The sequence below is a fragment of the Pistacia vera genome, unplaced genomic scaffold, assembly GCF_008641045.1.
Source record: "Pistacia vera cultivar Batoury unplaced genomic scaffold, PisVer_v2 Contig152, whole genome shotgun sequence".
Lineage (NCBI taxonomy): Eukaryota > Viridiplantae > Streptophyta > Magnoliopsida > Sapindales > Anacardiaceae > Pistacia > Pistacia vera.
In genome coordinates, this window is record NW_022195597.1 from 24,608 (window position 1) to 45,914 (window position 21,307).

Genomic DNA, 21,307 nt, shown 5'->3' on the forward strand with positions numbered 1-21,307 from the left:
ATGACATCGAGAAGATGGAATATGTGAATGTGTCATCAAAGAAAGTCTGAGGTTACGTGCATCACTTCCTCTTCTAGTCGCGCGAGAAACAACAGGAAGTTGAAAATGGGAGTTATGATATTCCTGCTAATACTAAGTGTATGTTAATGCGTGGCAATTCAAAGGGATCCGGAACATGGGACAGACCAGAAGAGTTATTCCAGAGAGGTTTATGACAACTGGTTGATTTCAAAGGTCAAGACTTTCAATTCATCCCATTTGGTGCTGGAGAAGAGGTTGCCCTGGGATGCCATTTGGAGTTGCGTAGTTGTATGTGATTGCAAACCTTTTATACTGGTTGGACTGGAAGTTGCCTGCTGGTATAACTGAGGACAAACTGGACATGACTGAGGCTGTGCTTAACCATTCATCGGAAAGTTCCCTTCATCTTGTGCCAACTCTCTATTCTCCTTGATAAATTTTCTATGGTTGCTTCATTTATGTAATTTTAATTATGGTTTTCTTTTCTATTTCTTTTGAAGAATGTTCTATTATTGTAAATTGGGTTGCTTGCTATGAAGCATGTTATCTTTGGAAGTAAAATTAAAGTTTGAAATCAAAATTCTTCGAAACTACTTTCATGTTATTTAGTAAGCTTTGGTTAAATCCGATAGTGTAGCATGCAAGAGTGAAAAGTATTTTTGCCTAATGCTGATAACTTACTATTAACCTCACGTGTCCATTCTCATATACATTTTTTTGTTTTTTTTTTTTTCTTTAAATGGTAATAATTATTTCATTTTAAGAGATAAGGTTCATTATGTGTTCTTAACTAGTTTTTATTTTTATTTTTTTTAATTAACGAACCTTTTTCATTAAAAAAAAAAAAAAAAGAAAACACTACATTTGAATTCAAATACTTCGCCTTGTTTTTGCAGACTAAACTCTGCTGATTGTGTTTTTTATTGAAAGGTGATAATATGTGCTTCCACCATAACCTCCTGCTTAGACTTGATAACACGTTTTAAGAAAATCTTTAAGTGAAACAATCAAGAGTAATAAAAACAAAAATAGTAAACACACAACCACAATAGTAAAAGAAAAAAATATGTACGATTTATCCTAGTCATCAAATATTAAAATATCTTAAAATAACTTTTATATAACCCAAAATTTATTATAAAGAGTTTTTCTAAAAAAAGAGTCCAATAAATTTTTTATTCTTTAATATAGTAAAACTCTCTATAGTAATATTCTATATAGATAAACTCACAAATCAAAAAAATTATATTCCAATTTGAGATAAATATAAATAGATAAACTCTACATTGTAATAAGTTATATTTTTCTAATTCCTCTAAGAAAAGTTGCCTCCACTAGAATATATATATTATATATTATATATATAACTATGTTACATTAAAGGTAAAGGTGAAAAATAACCCATCGACCCAGCTAGCGGCGGGTTATGCTAACCCGGCCCTCCTCTTGGCCAAAAGGCTGACCCAACCCGACCCGTCACCCTAACTCGGCAGGTTTTAGGCTAGCTCTAATTTTTTTTGGTTACCATTTCAAATATTAATTTAATTTTAATAAAATTAATTGTAATATAGAAAAAATAAATTTTTCATTTACAAAAAATAAAATAGAAATAAGAAAATACAATAATTATTGTTTCGTTAAAAACCTTACCAAGAAAACCCAATTGGGATAAAAACTTGATAAGGAAAAAGAGTGCAATAATTGACAATTATTTACAAGTTACAAAGTTATAATTTACAAAACAACTAATTTGGGGTTGACTAGAACCTCCTCATTCGTATCATCTATATTACAAAATTGAGATTTTATTAAAGTATTGTCTACAACCTCGTATTGATCCGATGCCGCGACCGTTCCCATCTCGAAGACATTGAGGAGTATTGAAATGTTCTTCCACTTGCACTAAATGTTTGTTCGGATGAGATGGTTGAGACAGAACAAAGAAAACATTCAGGCAAGTTTTGATAATACTGGAAAAATATATTTTCTAGTTTTCTAATATTCCAAGATATCAAGTTGGCTCTTTGTTGTGGATATGCTGTAGCACGTCGGGGTTCCCAATATTGGTGAAGCTTATTACTTTGTAGTTGCATAAAGACAATATATTCGTTGTTGATGCTTCTGAATATGATGTTGTGTTTCGGTTCGTCCTCTTTGACCTATTAAGTGCACTCCTGAGTCGAAGTCTTCATTGTTTTCTTCTTATGCTACTTTCTCGGGTATTTCACCCTTTCACTAGTTCTCATACCTATTTTCATATTGCAAATATACCTCTACAAGACACTCTCATATCTCCCCTTTGATTGGCATATGCTATATCTCGTAAATTTTCACTTAACGTGTCTAAACCATTTTCTAAACGTGCTATTTATTCTAGGATCAAATATGACAACTAAACAATAAAGAAAAGAATGGGTTTTCAATATTTTTAAATTTTAATTCCATTGCTTCTATTGGTCCCGCTAAAATTTATGTTTTCTGTTTTTTTTTTTTTAAATAATCTAAAATTTTATAATTGTATGTATTACCAATGGACTACTAGGTATACCCAAAATTTAAAGTAATAAAAAATTTAGAAAAAGAATTACAAAAATATTATATGATACTATAATATATTTATGTCAGTCTTTCTACCAAATAATGAGAACATCTACTATTTGCTACAAAATAACCAATTAAATTTGCATAAGTAAACATGATCCAGCATTAATAAGTATTATTCCATCTAACAGGCATGTCTAATGCAAAAGTTCTAGGGGACATATTTGATTTTATACAGCATCTTGAAATTCAACATTTCTTCTATTACTACTAGTAATCCAAGCTAAAGAATCTCTAATTCTATCAATATTATTTCTATTTTTTTTTATACCACTTTTCACAATTAAATTAATATGTACTGCCACATCGTTGGTGAAAAAACTTCAAATTATCATAAAAAGAAATTTTATTTTAAAAAATCTATCGCTCTACTATTGAAATTGCATTATCTAAAATTAAGCTTATCACTTTATGAACAATGTCATAATCTTCTAATACTTCAACAATTTTATTATAATTTGTTGACCACTATGATCCACATCCATTAATCTAAATCCTAATAAAGTTATTTAATTTACATTTGTTATCAAATAATGACTAGCCACACAATATAATCTTGTTTAGCTCTACCACTCCAAATATCGGTGGTTAGGCCACACTAACATAACAACTATGTATTTTATTTTTTAATTACAATTTCATTTCCAAAAAATTTTATTAATCATTTCTAATTACAGTTTTAGAATAACTTTTAAATCCTGAAAAAAATGATTTTTAATAAATCTTTCAAAATATTTATCTTAGAGCCATATTAATAGGTTGATCTATTGCAGCAATATATAAAGCTAATTGTTCCCTATATACATCAGAACTATAACGCCAAATAGTACCCACATTAGTTATTGAGTTTGATTGGTTTCTGTATTTCCATGTTGAGTACATGTTTATTAGCATGCATTTTAAAGTACTGTACCATTACTTGCATCAACTTTATAAATATTCCACATACTTGCATCTTACTTTCTTCTTCATGTGAACTCCATTTTTTGTCTCGTAAAACTTATCGAAATGCACCCAATGTCTTATGTGTGCCTATCGTCAATTTTGACTGCAGTTGATGAACCCGTTTCTGCTTGGATGGAGTTGGACAGGACGACGATTACGAGACGACTTCTAGAATCACCGGGAGCTGTAGCTATGGGGAGAAGGGAGAGAATATTATGAGGTGTATTGGATTCCGAGAATGGGAAAGCGGGACTATGATAATTTCCTTCATCATCGAAATCGATGGGATGGAAATATAATCCATTAAGTTAAAAAAAAAATTGATATAAAGAAATAAAATTAAAGAAGGAGAATTGGAATTTGGAAATATGAATTGAAAATTGCAAAAACTAATAAAATTAAAATGAGAGCAATGACAACAAAGATAATAATTGAGAGATTTCAATAGAGAAAATGAGAGAATTTGGGATGTGAGAAATATAAGAGTTTAGGCCTTATTTATAAAAAAAAAGGGGAAAAGAACATGATCAGAAAGACCCTTCCACTGCTTAAAACGGCTTTATTTCAAGGGTAAAAAGGGTATTTGAAAAAAAAATATTAATTTTTTTTTGTCCAACCCACAAGAGTTGAAAACCCCCAACCGGCGGGTTGGATGGTTTTTTTTAAAAAAAAATATCAACCCACCGACCGCCGGGTTGGTTTATGAACCTTGCCCGCCAGCGGGTGGCAGGTCGGTGTGAACCCGACTTGATGCTGGTTGGGTTAGGGTTGACCCGCCTAACCGACCCTTTGTTCCCCCTCTATTAAAGGTTTAAGATGATAAAATATTTATCTAAAGTTGTTGGAGTAATAATGATTTATGCTTCAGAGTTGTTATCACATCTTTTAACTTAGGGGTAGATTACTCACTAGCATGAACATCTTCTTATTAAAGCCAAATATTTCTAGCTTCTCAAGTATGTTTAGAGCTTTTTGGCACAAAACTTTTGTATTGCCGTATTATCATCCTCATGATTATTTCCTTTATCTTCTTGTCCGATTGTAGCAATGATTTTTTCCCTAGTTAAAGCATACATGACTTATTACTCATTTAGATAATTGAAAAAGATATTAATATCTATTCGATTAGTACAATGAAGTTGTCGAATCCGATCACTCAATTCTACAATTACTCTTTGATTCTACTCATTCACTTTATTTGTAACTTACAATTCATCAATATCGGGGATCCTAATTTTATAATGATTAAAATAATTGACAATAGTATGTGGCTTCACATTAATTTGTTACATAATTTTGTAATGATTAAAACAATTGGCAATAGTTTGTAGCTTCACATCAATTTGACCATGCAACAACTGCATTTATAATTTCATCAAAGACATTTATCTTTGTTGATTTCAAGACACAATCTTCTATCTATTTCAAAAGTAGGCAATTGAAGCATTGAATTGAAATCCTAATATTATTAAAACATCAATTGAAATCCTAATACTATACTACTAAAACATGAATTATAAAGAAATTTTTGTTACCACACCTCTATTAAGTTATAATCTCCTCATAGTAATAAAATTAATTAATTTCATCATTATAACTATAGAGAGGTTTTACTGTATAAATTAAAGAGTGAGTTTGACTCTCTATATTTAGAGAGTCAAATTTCACTCTCTATCCTAATTTTATTTAATAAATTACAAGTTTCTATTTATTTTATTATTAATTTCTCTTCTATTAAGTCTCTCTCTATTTATTAAGTCTAATTTAAAGAGTCCATTGGATTTGAATACAAATTTTATTCTTTATATTTAAAAATTAATGAAGATGTTTTTTATTTATGTGAAATATGTTCTTTAAAATAAAGAGCACCATTAGAGATGCTCTAGTAGGTTACATCTAGCAAAATCAATATTATTGCAATATTGTCTCATCTGTCTCGTTTACAATAAATGTAATTTGTCTTATGATTTGCTATCACACTCATACAAAAGAAAAATATGTTTATATACTAGATGTAATTTGCTCAAAATATGTTTGCTTGGCCTCTTAGAGCATCTCCAAATGACTCTTTATATGACCAAAATTCTTGATTATAAAGAGTCCATCCATAAAAACAAGAGTCCAATAGACTCTTTATTCTTTAAATATAAATTAAATAGTGAGTTTAACTCTTCACATCTAGAGAGTCAAATTTCACCATCTATCCTAATTTTAATTAATAAATTATAAGTTTTTATACATTTTATTTATTAATTATCTCTCCTATTAAGTCTCTTTCTTAAAAAAAAAAAAATCTCTCTCCTAAAATTTAAAGAATCAATTAGATTTGAATAAAAAATTTGCTCTTTATATTTAGAAATTAATAAATATGCTCTTTATTTATATAAAAGATGTTCTTTAAAATAAAGAGTACCATTAGAGATGCTTTTATTGTTGAAGTAATCGACAATTCCAACATGTAGGGTTCTCAAAATCTTTTACCTGTCTTTTAGAAAATCTATCATTTGAAAATCTTATTGATGATGTGTGATGAGGATTTTCTCTTTCATGAGCTAGATTTTACTTGTGGAGAACGCACTTGTTTTTTGTCCACCCATGACCTTTCCTTAGGGTCTGCTTGAGAGTTTTTTTTTTCCCACTGGTTTTGAAGAGTTTTTAATTAGACTAGTTTTGAGGTGTTCTAAAACCATTACTTGCCAAATTTTTTATGCATTAGTTTTGACTGACTCAAAAAAACCACAGAACTAATGTAGTGTATTTTCAAGGGGTTTATAAAACACCCCAAATTGGGTTGTTTTGTTTAGTTTTAAAATTTTATTCCACAAATACCCTATCTTAGGTTGAGTATTTTAAAAACCGTTGCTAAAAACCCCTCAAAATCGCTATAGTGGTTTACCCTCAAAATCGCTACAGTGATTTGCCCTCATAACCGCAACCATGAAACTCCCAAACATACATTAGAATACTGTGTAACTTTACTCAAACTTCCATAGTTATACTCTACTTAGCTAGTCATACTATGCTGCCAGGATCATACTCTACTCCATGAGTAAGGGTTTTTTTCAGTCATAGGTTACTCTACTAGAGGGTTTTTCTGGTCAAAGTTAAAATATAGTTTATTTCAATACACTAATAATTGTTAATTTTCGGTGCCAATATTTAACGTATTGGCAGTATTACAACCTTGATGCAGGACGGACATCAGTGCCGGCCCGGCAAGCGTATGATAATTCAATTTAATGTCGCTGTTTGGAACAGTAGCCCAACCCTCTGCAACACCGTTTTCCATGTCTTGTAGGCATGCATGCATGTTTCTCAGCGCTAGCTTCATTATGGAAAAGATCAGAGGATTACTGTAATGCACCATTGTGTCGATAGAGATATTGTATACAAATAATATTTTCGACATTAGTGGTTAAATCTCACCGGTACAGAATAGTTTTTCTGTAGTGATAGTAGTTTTATAAATAAATTAAATCGATCAAAAGGTTTGGGTGGCAAAACAAGTTGGAGGAAGCCTATTTCGAATACTAATCAGTGCATTATTTAAATCACATGATCAATAACAAATAAGAAGAGATGCACCAGGAATCATTTATTTATTTATTTTAGTGCAAACCCTAGGAAATGGTATAAGATCCCAAGAGGACAGGTAATTAATCAAGTCCTCTGCAACTGCAAGTAGTTTCCTAGATTCAACTAGGAATATAGTAAACAAATGCTTAAAGTTTTATATAACAATTGAAATATGTCGAGGTGTAATAAGACGAATTGAAGTATCTTCTTAGATGATAATTAAGATCAGGATCATGTAATTACAGAAGAATTAGACTCCAGGTTCCAGCTCATGACAACAAGAAAAAGATATATTTCGAAATCATACACACTTGGGAGACTATAAATTAAATGTGTAACCTAGGGAAAAGACAACTACCAGTTGAGCGGATATTAGACAAATAAATCTGTACGTAATATATATCCATTAAAATAGAGAAATATGATTTTCCCAATGATTCACGTGATACCTAACCCTGAAAAAAAAAAAAAAAACCCTCATCACCAATGGTTAACTACCGATAGTGGTAGCATGCAAGATTGAAAAGTATTTGTTGCCTGATGCTGATAACTTACTATTAACCTGCACGTGTCCATTCTCATATACATTTTTTGTATTTTTTTTTGGTTTTTTTTCTTTAAATGGTAATAATTATTTCATTTTAAGAGATAAAGTTCATTATGTGTTCCTTAATTAGTTTTTATTTTTATTTTTTTAATTAACCAACCTTTTTCATTAAAAAAAAATAAAAATGTAAAACACTATATATGAATTCAATATACTTCGCCTTGTTTTTGCCAGACTAAACTCCTTGCTGATTGTGTTTTTTATTGAAAGGTGATAATATGTGCTTCCACCATAATCTCCTGCTTAGACTCGATAACGGTTGTTAAGAAAATCATTGTAGTGAAACAATCTAGAGTGAAACCAAAAATAGTAAACAGACAAACCACAAATAGTAAAGAGAAATAAAAAATTCGCACGATTTATCTTAGTTCATCCAATTAAGACATCTTCAAATGACTCTTTATAGTTTAAGATATTGAAAGTCTGGTTCAATTGATACCAGATGAGAAGATCTTACTGAATATATACTGAGTTTTACACGTTTGAATGAATTTCAAATATACAGTATAACAACCTTGCATAACAGAATGATAAGATTACGTGTAACAGAAAGATAACAATTTCAAATAATTCAAAATTGCTATCTCTTAGCTGATTCAGATGAGATGCAATCTTCCTCTTCAGTTATCTGACTCGGAATAGAATCTATATGGTTAACTGCCCCCTGCAAGTTGATGGTGAGTGGACGAACCATGAGTTTATCTCGGAGCATGCAAAACCTGGTAGTGGATAAACCTTTGGTGAAGATATCGGATGGCTGTGATGCAGTAAAGATGTATCTTGCAAGTATGTCCCGGTTGAATATTTTCTCCCGTATAAAGTGATAGTCGACCTCTATATGTTTTATTCTAGCATGGAAGACAGGATTAGAGGACAGGGAGAGTGCACCAATATTATCAACCCATAGGCATGGAGGAGAGTGTAAAGGAAAGCCAAGCTCTCAGAATAGCATGCGGATCCAGTAGAGTTTCATGACTGTGAGATCCATGGACCTATATTCCGCCTCAGTGCTTGAGCAGGCAATGACTGGTTGCTTTTTTGCCATCCAAGAAATTAAACAAGAGCCAAGGAATATGCAATATCTAGTAGTGGACTTGAGATCATCTGGGCTTCTAGCCCAATCAGAATCACAAAAACCATGTAAAGCAAGAGAACCTTTGCTGAAGTAGAGACCATGTTCAAGAGTGCCTTTTAAGTATCGAAGGACTCTCTTAGCTACTGTAAGGTGAACATAAGTTGGACAGTGAAGAAACTAACATAATTGGTTCACACTATAAGCAATGTCTGGTCGGGTTAAGGTGCAATACTGAAGTGCTCCCACAATGTGTCTATAGGCAACTGGATCAGATAGTGATTCCCCACCGTTCTTGGACATTTTCCCACCTGAGGTGCAAGGTGTAAAAGCAAGGTTAGCACCAATCATTTTTGTTTCATGCAGGAGGTCCAAGATGTATTTGCCTTGATTGAGATGCATATGATCTGTAGTGCAGCTAAATTGAATGCCAAGAAAGAATGAGAAAGCTCCTAGATTTTTGAATGCAAATTCTCAGCTGAGGTGCTGAAGTAGATCAGCTATTGCATCAGAAGAGTTACTCACCACCAAAATATCATCAACATAAATTAAAATGAGCACAGTAATAGAGGATCAATGTAGATAAAATAAGGAGGTGTCAACATTTGATCCTGTAAAACCAAGCTCTAGGAGACTTTGAGAGAGGCGCATGAACCAAGCCCTTGGTGCCTGTTTTAGGCCATAAAGAGACTTGTGGAGTCTGCAAATATGTGATGGGAAGTCACTGTGTTCAAACCCTTTAGGTTGTTCCATATAGATTTCTTCCTCAAGGTGTCCATGCAAAAATGCATTGGAAATGTCTAGTTGTTGTACGATCCAGCCATGATGAACAGCCAAGGCAAGCACCAATCAAATGGTGGCAGGCTTTATAACTGGACTGAAAGTCTCATGAAAGTCCACTCCATGCTCTTGATCAAACCCTTTGGCTACAAGCCTTGCTTTGTACCTTTCAATGGTGCCATCAGCCTTTTGTTTGAGTTTAAACACCCATTTATTTTGAATGTTGTGTTTATTTGGAGGTCTAGGACATAAGGTCCAAGTGTTGTTATCAATAAGAGCATTGAACTCAAGTTGCATGGCTGCCTGCCAATTGGGATCCTTGGTAGCTTGTTTGCAGGTTTTTGGTTCAGAAGGAAGTAGAACTGAAGATAGGGCTTGGATTAGGTATCTGGTGGAGCAGTAAAGCTTGTAATCAGGAAATTTTTTTGGCTTGAGTGAGTTGGTGTGAGATCTGGTGATTATTTGTCTCGGGTGGGAGTTATGAGAGGCAGGTGAACTGGAATCTGGAGCTGGGTTATTAGTAGGAGAGAAATCTGCAAAAGCTTCATCAGAGGGTGAGTGAAAAGGAGAATTAATTGAACTAGAGGGACAGGAGGGCATACCTGTTGTGATGGCAGCAGCAAAGTCCAATGAGATATCTTCCAAAGGTCGAGCAGTAGCAGTGAAGTTTGGAATGGAGAGACGAGGAATGGTATTTTCTGGTGGAGTACCATCTAATTTGGAGTTGGAAGAGGGTTGAGCAGCAAGAAATGTATTTTCATCAAAGACTACATGTCGAGAGATATAAATATGACTAGTTTGAATATCCAAATATCTGTAGCCTTTTTGGTTAGTTGCATAACCAATGAAAATGCATTTTTTGCTTCTGTAGGAGAGCTTGTGTGCAGAGTATGGTCGAAGTAAGGGAAAACAGGCACATCCAAAAGTTTTTAGTAAAGTGTAATCTGGTTTGGTCTGAAACAAAAGTGAGTAAGGGGATTGATGGCCAAAGACAGGTGTGGGCATTCAGTTTATAAGGTAAGTGGCTGTCAGGAAGGCATCAACCCAATGTGTGAATGGTAAGTGAGATTGTGCTAAGAGAGCTAGAGCTGTTTCAGTTAAATGGCGATGTTTCCTCTATGAGATGCCATTTTGTTCAGATGTATAGAGGCATGTTAGTCTGTGTAGGATTCCTTGTTCTTGTAAGAATTTTTTGAATGAATTGGATAGATATTCTCCTCCATTATCGGTTTGAAGTTGCTTGATTCTAGAGGAGAATAGAATTTCAACTAGACATTTAAACTTAAGGAAACACACAACCACATCTGATTTTTGTTTAAGAGGAAACAACCAAGAGAACTGAGAATAATCATCAATAAAAACCACATAGTATTTACAGCCACTAAGTGACAATACAGGAGAAGTCCATACATCAGAATGAATCAATTCTAAAGGGTGACTAGAGTGATGATCAGAGAGGGGAAATGGAAGTTTATGGCTTTTAGCCATTTGACAAAATTCACAAATGTGCTTCAGTTTTTGTGAGCCTGATATAGAGATGAGAGCATCATGAGTCAGGTGTTTAAGAATTGATTCTGATGGATGACCCAATCGGGCATGCCAAGTGGTAGCAGGGGCTGTGACACCTAGGAAAGCTGTAAAGGAAGAATTTGAGGCTAAGTTGTGCTGCCTTTTATTGGAATTGAAAGGCTGAAAATAAACTGGGTAGAGTCCTGCTCTACTCGGACCTTGGAGGAGTATCTTGTTGGTCTGCAGTTCCTTCACAACAAAAGAGGTAGCAGTGAGTATAAAATAGCACTTGTTATCTTGACAAAGCTGTTGAATGGATAAGAGATTAGATGAAGCTCGAGGACAGTGTAAAACATTTGACAAAAGTAGAGAACTATTTTTAGTTTTCAGAATGGAAGAACTGGTGTGATTGATAAGCAACCTCCCCCATTGCCAACTGTGACCTGGGTTGTACCTTGATATGGTTGCTGATTCAAGGTGAGATTGTTGAGGGCTAAGGTGACATGAGTGTTGGCACCATTGTCAAGGAACCAAGGCTGATATTCCTCTTGAGTAACATGTGTATGAGCAGCCATCACAACCAGTTATGCAGGTGGATGTCTTCATTGGTAAGAAAAGTCCATCTGGTGGTAATAGTCCAAAGCTTGATGATTTGTTTTCCCACAAATCTGACAAGGAGGTTTGGAGTAAGAGAAGAAGGTGTTGTTTGAGGTGTTTGGTCCTTTTCCTGTTGGTGGAATAGAGAAGTTAGGGTTATTAGGTGGATGAGTAGAGAAGTTTGAGATGTTTGAGGAGTGTGGTCCAGTGGGTTTGTTGGCAGAAAAGGGCTTTGGTTTGCAATTGTTATACGGTGGCTTAGGTTTATGACTGAAAAAGGCAACATTGTGGGTATCTAGTGGGATAGATTTATGTTGGGACTTAAGTAGTTGTTCATAATTCAGCAACTCAGTTTGAAAATCATCAAAGGTGATTGATGAGTCTCGGGTTGCAAAATTAAAGGAGGTAATGAATGGGTGATAAGCAGGATTAAGACCACCAACAACATAAGATATCAGGTCCTCATCATCAACAGTTTTTCCCACAGCTACAAGTCGGTCATACCAATTTTTGTCACTACGGAGATAGTCAGTACACGACTTAGCTCCTTGATTAAGTGTCTACAATTGTCTCTTAAGATTCGAGATTCGAGATCTAGAATTAGGTACAAACCTGTTTGCTAGAGTGGTATAGACCTGTCGAGAGGTATTTTGCCCATAGACAGTAGACAAGACCTTCTCGGTGAGAGTGGCATTGATCCATGCCAAAATAAATTGGTCATTTTTCTGCCATACCATATAATCAGTGGTGACGTCAGAGGTAGTTTGGCCTTCAGAATCAGTGGCAAACTTTGGAGGACACGGCTCAGAGCCATCCACAATGCCAAGTAAATCATGGCTTCTTAGGAGTGGAGTGAATTGAGTGGTCCAATTAAGATAATTGGATCCATCTATTTGACAGAAACTAGGGGAGTGATATTGGGAAAAGGGAAGGTAGCAGAAGCCATTAGGATCAAGAATGTTGTTAGCCAAATGAGGCTCTGATACCAAGTTTAAGATATTGAAAGTCTGGTTCAATTGATACCAGATAAGAAGACCTTATTGAATATATATAGAGCTTTACATGTTTGAATGAATTTCAAATATACAGTATAACAACCTTGCATAACAGAATGATAAGATTATATGTAACAGAAAGATAACAATTTCAAATAATTCAAAAATGCTATCTCTTAGCTGATTCAAATGAGATGCAATCTTCCTCTTCAGTTATCTAACTCGGAAAAGAATCTATATGGTTAACTTTTATATGACACAAACTCTTTATAATAAAGAGTTTGTTCATAAAAACAAGAGTCCAATAGACTCTTTACTCTTTAAATATAAATTAAAGAGTGAGTTTGATTTTCTACGTCTAGAGAGTCAAATTTCACTCTCTATCCCAATTTTATTTAATAAATTAGAAGTTTCTATGCATTTTATTATTAATTTTCTCTCCTGTTTATTAAGTCTAATTTAAAGAGTCCATTGGATTTAAACACAAATTTTATTATTTATATTTAGAAATTAATGAAAATACTGTTTATTTATGTGAAATATGTTCTTTAAAATAAAGAGCACTATTGGCGATGCTCTAACAGATTACATCCAGTAAAGTCAACATTATTGCAATATTTTTTCACCTGTCTCGTTTACAATAAATGTAATTTATCCTATGATTTGCTATCACACTCATACAAAAGAAAATATGTTTATATACTAGGTGTAATTTGCTCCGAATACGTCTGTTTGGCCCCTTAGAACATCTCCAAATGATTCTTTATATGACCCAAACTCTTTATTATAAAGAGTTTATCCATAAAAACAAGAGTTCAATAGACTCTTTATTCTTTAAATATAAATTAAAGAGTGACTTTGACTCTCCACATCTAGAGAGTCAAATTTCACTTTTTATCCTAATTTTAATTAATAAATTGTAAGTTTTTATGCATTTTATTTATTAATTATCACTCCTATTAAGTCTCTTTCTTAAAAAAAAATATTCCCTCTCTTAAAATTTTAAGAATCTTTTAAATTTGAATAAAAAATTTATTCTTTATATTTAGAAATTAATAAAGATACTCTTTAAAATAAAGAGCACTATTGGATATGCTCTTATTGTTGAAGTGGTCGACAACTCCAACATGTAGGGTACTCAAAATCTTTTGCTTGTCTTTTAGAAAATCCATCGTTTGAAAATCTTATTCATGATGTGTGATAAGGATTTTCTCTTTCATGAGCTAGATTTTACTTGTTGAGAACGCACTTGTTTTTTGTCCACCCATGACCTTCCCTTAGGGTCTGCTTGGGAGATTTTTTTCCACTGGTTTTGAAGTGTTCTAAAACCATTACTTACCAAAATTTTTATGCACTGGTTTTGACTGACTCAAAAACCCCCTAGAACCAGTGTAGTGTATTTTTGAGGGGTTTATATAACACCCCAAATCGGGATGTTTTGGTTGGTTTTAAAATTTTATTCCACAAATACCCAATCCACTACAAAACTATCCCAATTATATTCAAAAAAAAATTTAACCATATTATGCGCGTCTCCAACCAATCATATTAAATATAAAATATTTTAAGCAATCATCAAAAAAAATTATTAAAATCTCATTTCTAAATGCTTTCTTGGAGAAGTGGAGCTACAATTTTTCAATTATTCTAGATGCTGCAAAGAATGGTGAAGAAGGATAAGGAGATTTTATCACATTTGAAGTTATAAAATACTAATTAGTAGAAAACAAATAAAATACCCTTACCTTGTAATTGTAAAAACAAAACTCCCAAGAATTGGTTGAAGTTGGGTATTTTTATGGGCATATATGTAAATTTATCATTTTAAAAAACTATCAGAACCGCTGGAAAATAAACTCTTAAGCACAAGTGGGTGTTTTAAAAACCGCTAGTAAAAACCTCTTAAAACCGCTATAATAGTTTACCCTCATAACTGTTACCATGAAACTCCTAAGCGGAGTCTGTTTGCTTGGGAGTTTTGTTTCCATTGGTTTTGAGGGGTTTCGAGGTATACTAAAACCATTACTTACCAGATTTTTTATGCACTGGTTTTGACTGGCTCAAAAAAACCCTAGAACCAGTGTGGTGTATTTTTGAGGGGTTTATAAAACACCCCAAATTGGGATGTTTTGATTGGTTTTAAAATTTTATTCCACAAATACCATATCTACTACAAAACTATCCCAATTATATCAAAAAAGAAAAATTGATCATATTATGCGCATCTCCAACCATATTAAGTATAAAATAATTTTAAGCAATCATGAAAAAAAATATTAAAATCTCATTTCTAAATGCTTTCTTGAAGAAGTTGAGCTACAAATTTTCAATAATTCCAGATGCTGCAAAGACTGGTGAAGAAGAATAAGGAGACTCTATCACATTTGAAGTTATAAAATACTAATAAGTAGAAAATAAATAAAGAATCCTTACCTTGTAATTAAAAAAAACAAAACTCCCAAGTATTGGTTGAAGTTCGGGTATTTTTATGGGTATATATGTAAATTTATCATTTTAAAAAATTGTCAGAACCGCTGGAAAATAAACTCCTAAGCACATGTTAGGTGTTTTAAAAACCGCTACTAAAAACTCATCAAAACTACTATGGTGGTTTACGTTCAAAACTGCTACGGTGGTTTACCCTCATAATCGCTACCATGAAAATCCCAAGCAGACATTAGAATACCGTGTAACTTTACTCAAACTTCCATAGTTATACTCTATTTAGCTAGTCATACTATGTTGCCAGGATCATACTCTACTCTATGAGTAAGGGTTATTTTCACTCATAGGTTACTCTACTATAGAATTTTTCTATTCAAAGTTAAAATATAGTTTATGTCAATACACTAATAATTATTAATTTTCGGTGCCAATATTTAACGCATTGGTATTATTACAACCTTGATGCAGGTGGGACATCGGTGCCGGCCCGGCAAGCGTATGATAATTCAATTTAATGTCGCTGTTTGGAACAGTAGCCCAACCCTCTGCAACACCGTTTTCCATGTCATTGTAGGCATGTTCCCACTCCCAGCGCTAGCTTCATTATGGAAAGAGAAATGCTAGTCTTACAAAGAGAAATACAAAGAGGGGCATACAAAGACAAATCTTGCCCTTAATCTTCATGATTGTCTCTCTCTCTTAGGGGTGAGATAAATAATCCAAAAACCAAACCGAATCGATAACCGAACCAAAAATTAGGTTTTTTTACAAACCGGTTCGGTTTTCAGTTTGTGAAATTCAAAAAAGGGGAAAACCGGTTCGGCTTTCGATTTGAAAAAAATTTCAAACCGTTTTTACCCTAAATATAAAAGCAAAAAAATTATTATATATAAAATAATAAATATTTGAATTTAGGGACTTAAATAAAACATTGAAGAATTTTAAGGATTAAAGGATAATTTGAAAACCGGTTAACCGGTAACCGAACCAAAAATTTGGTTTGGTTTACATTCGGTTTTTAACCGAAACCGATCTAGTTTTCGGTTTGGATAAACTGGTTCGGTTAACCGGATTATCCCACCCCTACTCTCTCTCTCTCTTTTTTTCCCTTCTTTTAAGGGTAAGATTTGTCTTTGTATGCCCCTCTTTGTATTTCTCTTATGGAAAAGATCAGATGATTAATTTAATGCATCATTGTGTATACAAATAATATTTTCGATATTAGTGGTTAAATCTCATCGGTACAGAATAGTTTTCCTGTAGTGATAATAGTTTTATAAATAAATTAAATCCATCAAAAGGTTTGGCTGGCAAAACAAGTTGGAGAAAGCCTATTTCAAATACTAATCAGTGCATTATTTAAATCACATGATCAATAACAAATAAGAAGAGATTCACCAGGAATCATTTATTTATTTATTTTAGTGCAAACCCTAGGAACTGGTATAAGATCCCAAGAGGACAGGTAACTAATCAAGTCCTCTGCAAGTAGTTTCCTAGATTCAACTTGGAATATATAGTAAACAAATGCTTAAAGTTTTATATAACAATTAAAATATGTCGAGGTGTAATAAGACGAGTTGAAGTATCTTCTTATATGATAATTAAGATCAGGATCATGTAATTACAGATGAATCAGACTCCAGGTTCCAGCTCATGACAACAACAAGAAAAAGATATATTTCGAAATTGTTATGCCTAAAAAGTCACGCTGATGTCAGCTCAATAGATGCTTAAAGACAAAGTGTATTTCCTGTCACGCTCATACCGTCTCAAAGATATCTTATATTAACCCTATCTCATTTTAAGAGAAGAACGGATGAGAGCTTTCCATGTGTCAAGGAAACTTGCAAAACACTCATTACATTGACCTCAGAGGTGTATAAATTGGTATTTCTCTTCACGAAAGAGGGGGCTGGGCAGATGAGAGCTAGACATAGATTTAAATTTTATTATTTCTCTCTATAAACAAAGTATTTCTCTATCTTTGTATGTCTTACGGGTAATATCATAGAAATAACCAGAGAATAGCAAAATAACAGTGAATGGAAGATTCGCTTTAATAAGCATCCGAACCACTTTAAAACCCTCTCTTACCAATTTTTTATTTATGTTTCTGTAACATATATAATCTCAGTACCATATTCAAATCTTATGGATCCATCACATGTAATTTCTAAGACTCTTTTAATACTTTACACATGCAAGTTGATGGTATCCAAAATCAAGCTTCAACAGAAATCATACACACTTGAGAGATTATAAATTAAATGTGTAACCTAGGAAAAAGACAACTCCCAGCTGAGCGGATATTAAACTAATAAATCTGCATGTAATAAATATCCATTAAAATAGAGAACTATGATTTTCCCAATGAGACACGTGATACCTAACCCTGACCAAAAAAAACCCTCATCACCAATGGCCACCTGTTATCTCCCTTCTTTGAAGTTCTTTCTCCCTTCTATGATATAAGGGTACAGATCACTTATTAGTAAAATTCTTCTTACTCCCATAAAATCTTCTTACGATTTTTTTGAGGACTCAATCGTAAATAACTCTGTTTAGGCCTAATATCTTTTATTACTTACATTTTGGACTAACAATTACTATATGTTTTTTATTTTTATAGCCTATATTCTTACAATATTTCTTATTTAGCCCAACAATTTTCAATATTCCTCTTTTGACCAACAATTTTCCAACATTTATGGTTTGGCCCAAATTTTTAGTATTTATATTTTGACCTAAAACCTTCTTGTAAACTCGTAATTCACCATTATTGTTGAAAGTTACCAGTAAATATTTTCACACAAATTCTTGACTTTTGATTTGTAAAATTTTATGAATAATTTTATAAATGGTTAGTGTTATATTTTGTTACATAACACTAATAATTTTTATTAAACTCAATTTAGAAATAAATGTGTGAAAATTAATTTTGAATAAAACCAATAATTTAGAATGGTTGTATACTCACCTGTCATGGGACCAATCATGATAATTTTTGGGGTTTCATAAAATTGTTTTCCTTATTATGGTAACTATTTATGGTGAATTACAACTCTTTACCAAGATCCATACGAGTGGTGTTTCTACCCTGTGGGTTGATCATCGCTTGGTGGGATCGATGCTCTTATGACGGTAAAGAGATTAATTGGATATTTTGTACTTAATGACTTAGTTTTACCATGTCGGTTAACAGGTCATTTTAAGTCTTATACGCAATTAATTTACTTTATCATGTGTTGAAGTTTTCTATATTGCCTTAAGAAAACCTTTATTTGTGGACATGGTTATAATAATGGGATGATTCTTGATAGTTTTTAACTGTCAAGGATTTGGATAAAAATAAATTTTGCAAACTTTTTTCTTGACTGTTATAGTCTCAATCCTTGACAGTAAGAAAAAAAAATTGCCTTAAACTTTTCCCACCCATTTTTTGCCGCTCATTTTTCATTAACTATTCCCACCATTTTTTTCCCTAAAACTTTTACTTACCCGCTATTTCACTCATTTGTGCAAACCCTCATAGTCGACCTACTTCCGGCACTAGAGAAAAATTTCTTGTTTCTACCACTCTCATTCAGTAGATGACGACTTGCTCACTGACTCTAGTGATTACTCTGTGCCTATTCCGATAGAGATTGTTAACTTCGGTGAGTTCTAGGCGAGGCATATCCTCAACACCCAAATATAGGGGTGTTCAGAAAAATGTAGAAATCAAACTGAATCGAGAACCGAATTGGTTTTCTGATGATCCAGAAAATCGGTTCAGTTTTGGTCCATAGAAATAAAGAAAACCGAATTTTCGATTTTATTAAAAAAATAAAAAGTAAACTATTTAAATTAAAAAGTCCCTAAATCCTTAAAATTAAAGAAACACAAAACCCCAAACCCCATTTTATTTAAAAAAAAAAAAAATTAAACAATTTTGCCCATAATTGTTTGAACCCTTAAAATTTATTTTAAAAAAAAAAAAAGAAAAAAAAAAAAAAGAAAAAAAAAAGCATATACTCTAACTTCTCCACTCCGTCGTCACTCATCTGTTATACAAAATCCACAAACTATTTTTACCCTAAGGCGATGCAAATTTCTCCCCACTTTCCATTGTTTCCCTGAAATCTGTTCTTTTCTAGTTGTCCTTGTTAGTTTGACTGTCGTCCGTCAAACCTCGTCTGTTCTCAATCTTTTCACGGTAAAATTCTAACGCCAAACGCTCTTACAATTAGGACTGTCAGTCGCGAGCCGCTCGGCTCGACTTGGTTATTATCGAGTCGACTCGGCTCGAACTCGGTTTGTTAACCGAGTCGAGTTTGAACACAGTGAAGCTCGGCTCGTGGGTTCACGAGCCGAGTCCAGCTCGCGTAGACATTGTACACTTACACAGGGTGCTTTGGTGATTTTTTAAACCATGAGGTATTAAACTGATATTTTCCAGTGAAAAAATTTTAAAAAATGATAGTTTCCCCCCCAAAGCACAAATTCGTATAACACGAATACAGTCAATACACCAAATCAATTTCAATTCCCACTTGCCCTAAATCCCAAATTGCAAACAAAGAACCCCCAAATCACGAACCAGACACGATTCCTCATCGTGAAATCAGTAATCTCCGTCACCATCTCCGATCTCAGCAATCGGAAAAAGAGGCCCAAAATCGCAGACACTCTGAAAATCTCTGAAACTGCCAGGTTAGTTTGCTGTGTGTGGAGTGTAGCTTGCTGGCGCTTTTTTTTTTTTTTATGTTTTTTGGGTGAGTTGGTACATTTTCTTTCTTAAATGTCTCTCTGCCTATTTGTTTGAAATGGGAGCAGTTGTAGATGCTAGAATGTTAGCAGAGATGAGGTAGGCTTGGTTGAAAATTGTTGGTAGGATCTGACAACTATTTGCTTTCTTAAATGTCTCTCTGCCTATTTGTTTGAAATTTTCGCAAATGAGCCTCAACTCTCCTGTTACCATCAGCAACTTAGAGCACACATTTCTTCTCATATTAATCCTTTGATTTGATCATAAAGTCGCGGTAATTAAGAACAATTTTTGAACCGACTTCAATTAATGATCCAAGAAAGAACTATTCATAAGATAAAACTAATTGTTTTAGATTGATGCTCTTAATGTAGGATTTCTCTCTTGTCCCTTGTGTCCTCACCTTATAGGGCCATTGGTGAGGACACAAGGGACAAGAGAGAAATCACAATAGTTTTCTACATCTTCCAAAGGCAACAGAAAAACAGTATGATCTTTTTTTCAAGCTTAGGTAATTGGCAACATCAATGAAATAGTTTGTTGAATGAACTAGATACACATCTGAGCATGGCACTCACAGTGAATAATGAAACATAAAAATGATATTATGTCTATACAACTCTAGTGGAAACCAAACTGACATATTATAGGCAATACTTTGTTTGAACAATAGCAAAAAATATTAAATACTTATTGATTTCTCTTAATTCAAGAAACAAATTACAAGTACCTTGAATAGGCTTAGATCAGAAGCTAGGCAGCTAAGTATCCTACTGACAAATGCATCACCTGCACCAGTTGTGTCCACAGATTTAGCTTTAACACCAGGAACACAACCTCTAAATTCTAGCAAAAAATTTTGGTCTGGCCAAACTAAATGCAAATCTACAGTCAATACTCAATGCTGGTGAAAAACAGTCTAGATATGATAAGAGAATAAGGAGTTGCAGAATAGGTTTTAGATGGAACATATATTAAACAAAAAAGATAGTTCCTTCTTACCTTGGTATAATATCTACAACCTTTTGATCCTTCAATTACAACCAAAAGCTTGAGATTAGGACAAAACAACTTCTCTAACACTACATTATCGTCATTATGATCATCACCTCCAGTTAAGAATGTGATTTCATCTTCACTTATCTACCAATTCATAAGATGACCACAAAAGAATTGGATCACTGTTAAGGACCATGAAACATTTTAATTGTAATGCCTCCCATCCTTCTTAGGGAGGTGGGTTTTATCTAATTAAATGGTTAACTTTTACTTCTTCATAGCAATTTAATGACTTGTATTGTCATATTTGTCTGTCTTGGAACTGCTTGTTTAGCTTGGAACTGCTTCACTTGTTACTGGAAATGGAAATGGAAATGATTAATTTATTTTATTAAGCATGTAAAAAATGA

General features: G+C 33.2%; 1 non-coding gene across 1 annotated transcript; it reads right to left on the reverse strand.

Annotated features, from left to right (window-relative positions):
• Nucleotides 1-12,059: 12,059 nt before the first annotated feature.
• On the reverse strand, nt 12,060-12,184 carry LOC116124510. Its single transcript, XR_004127222.1, has one exon. It is a non-coding gene; the product is annotated as a small nucleolar RNA Z247 (small nucleolar RNA).
• Between the last annotated feature and the right edge of the window lie 9,123 nt (nt 12,185-21,307).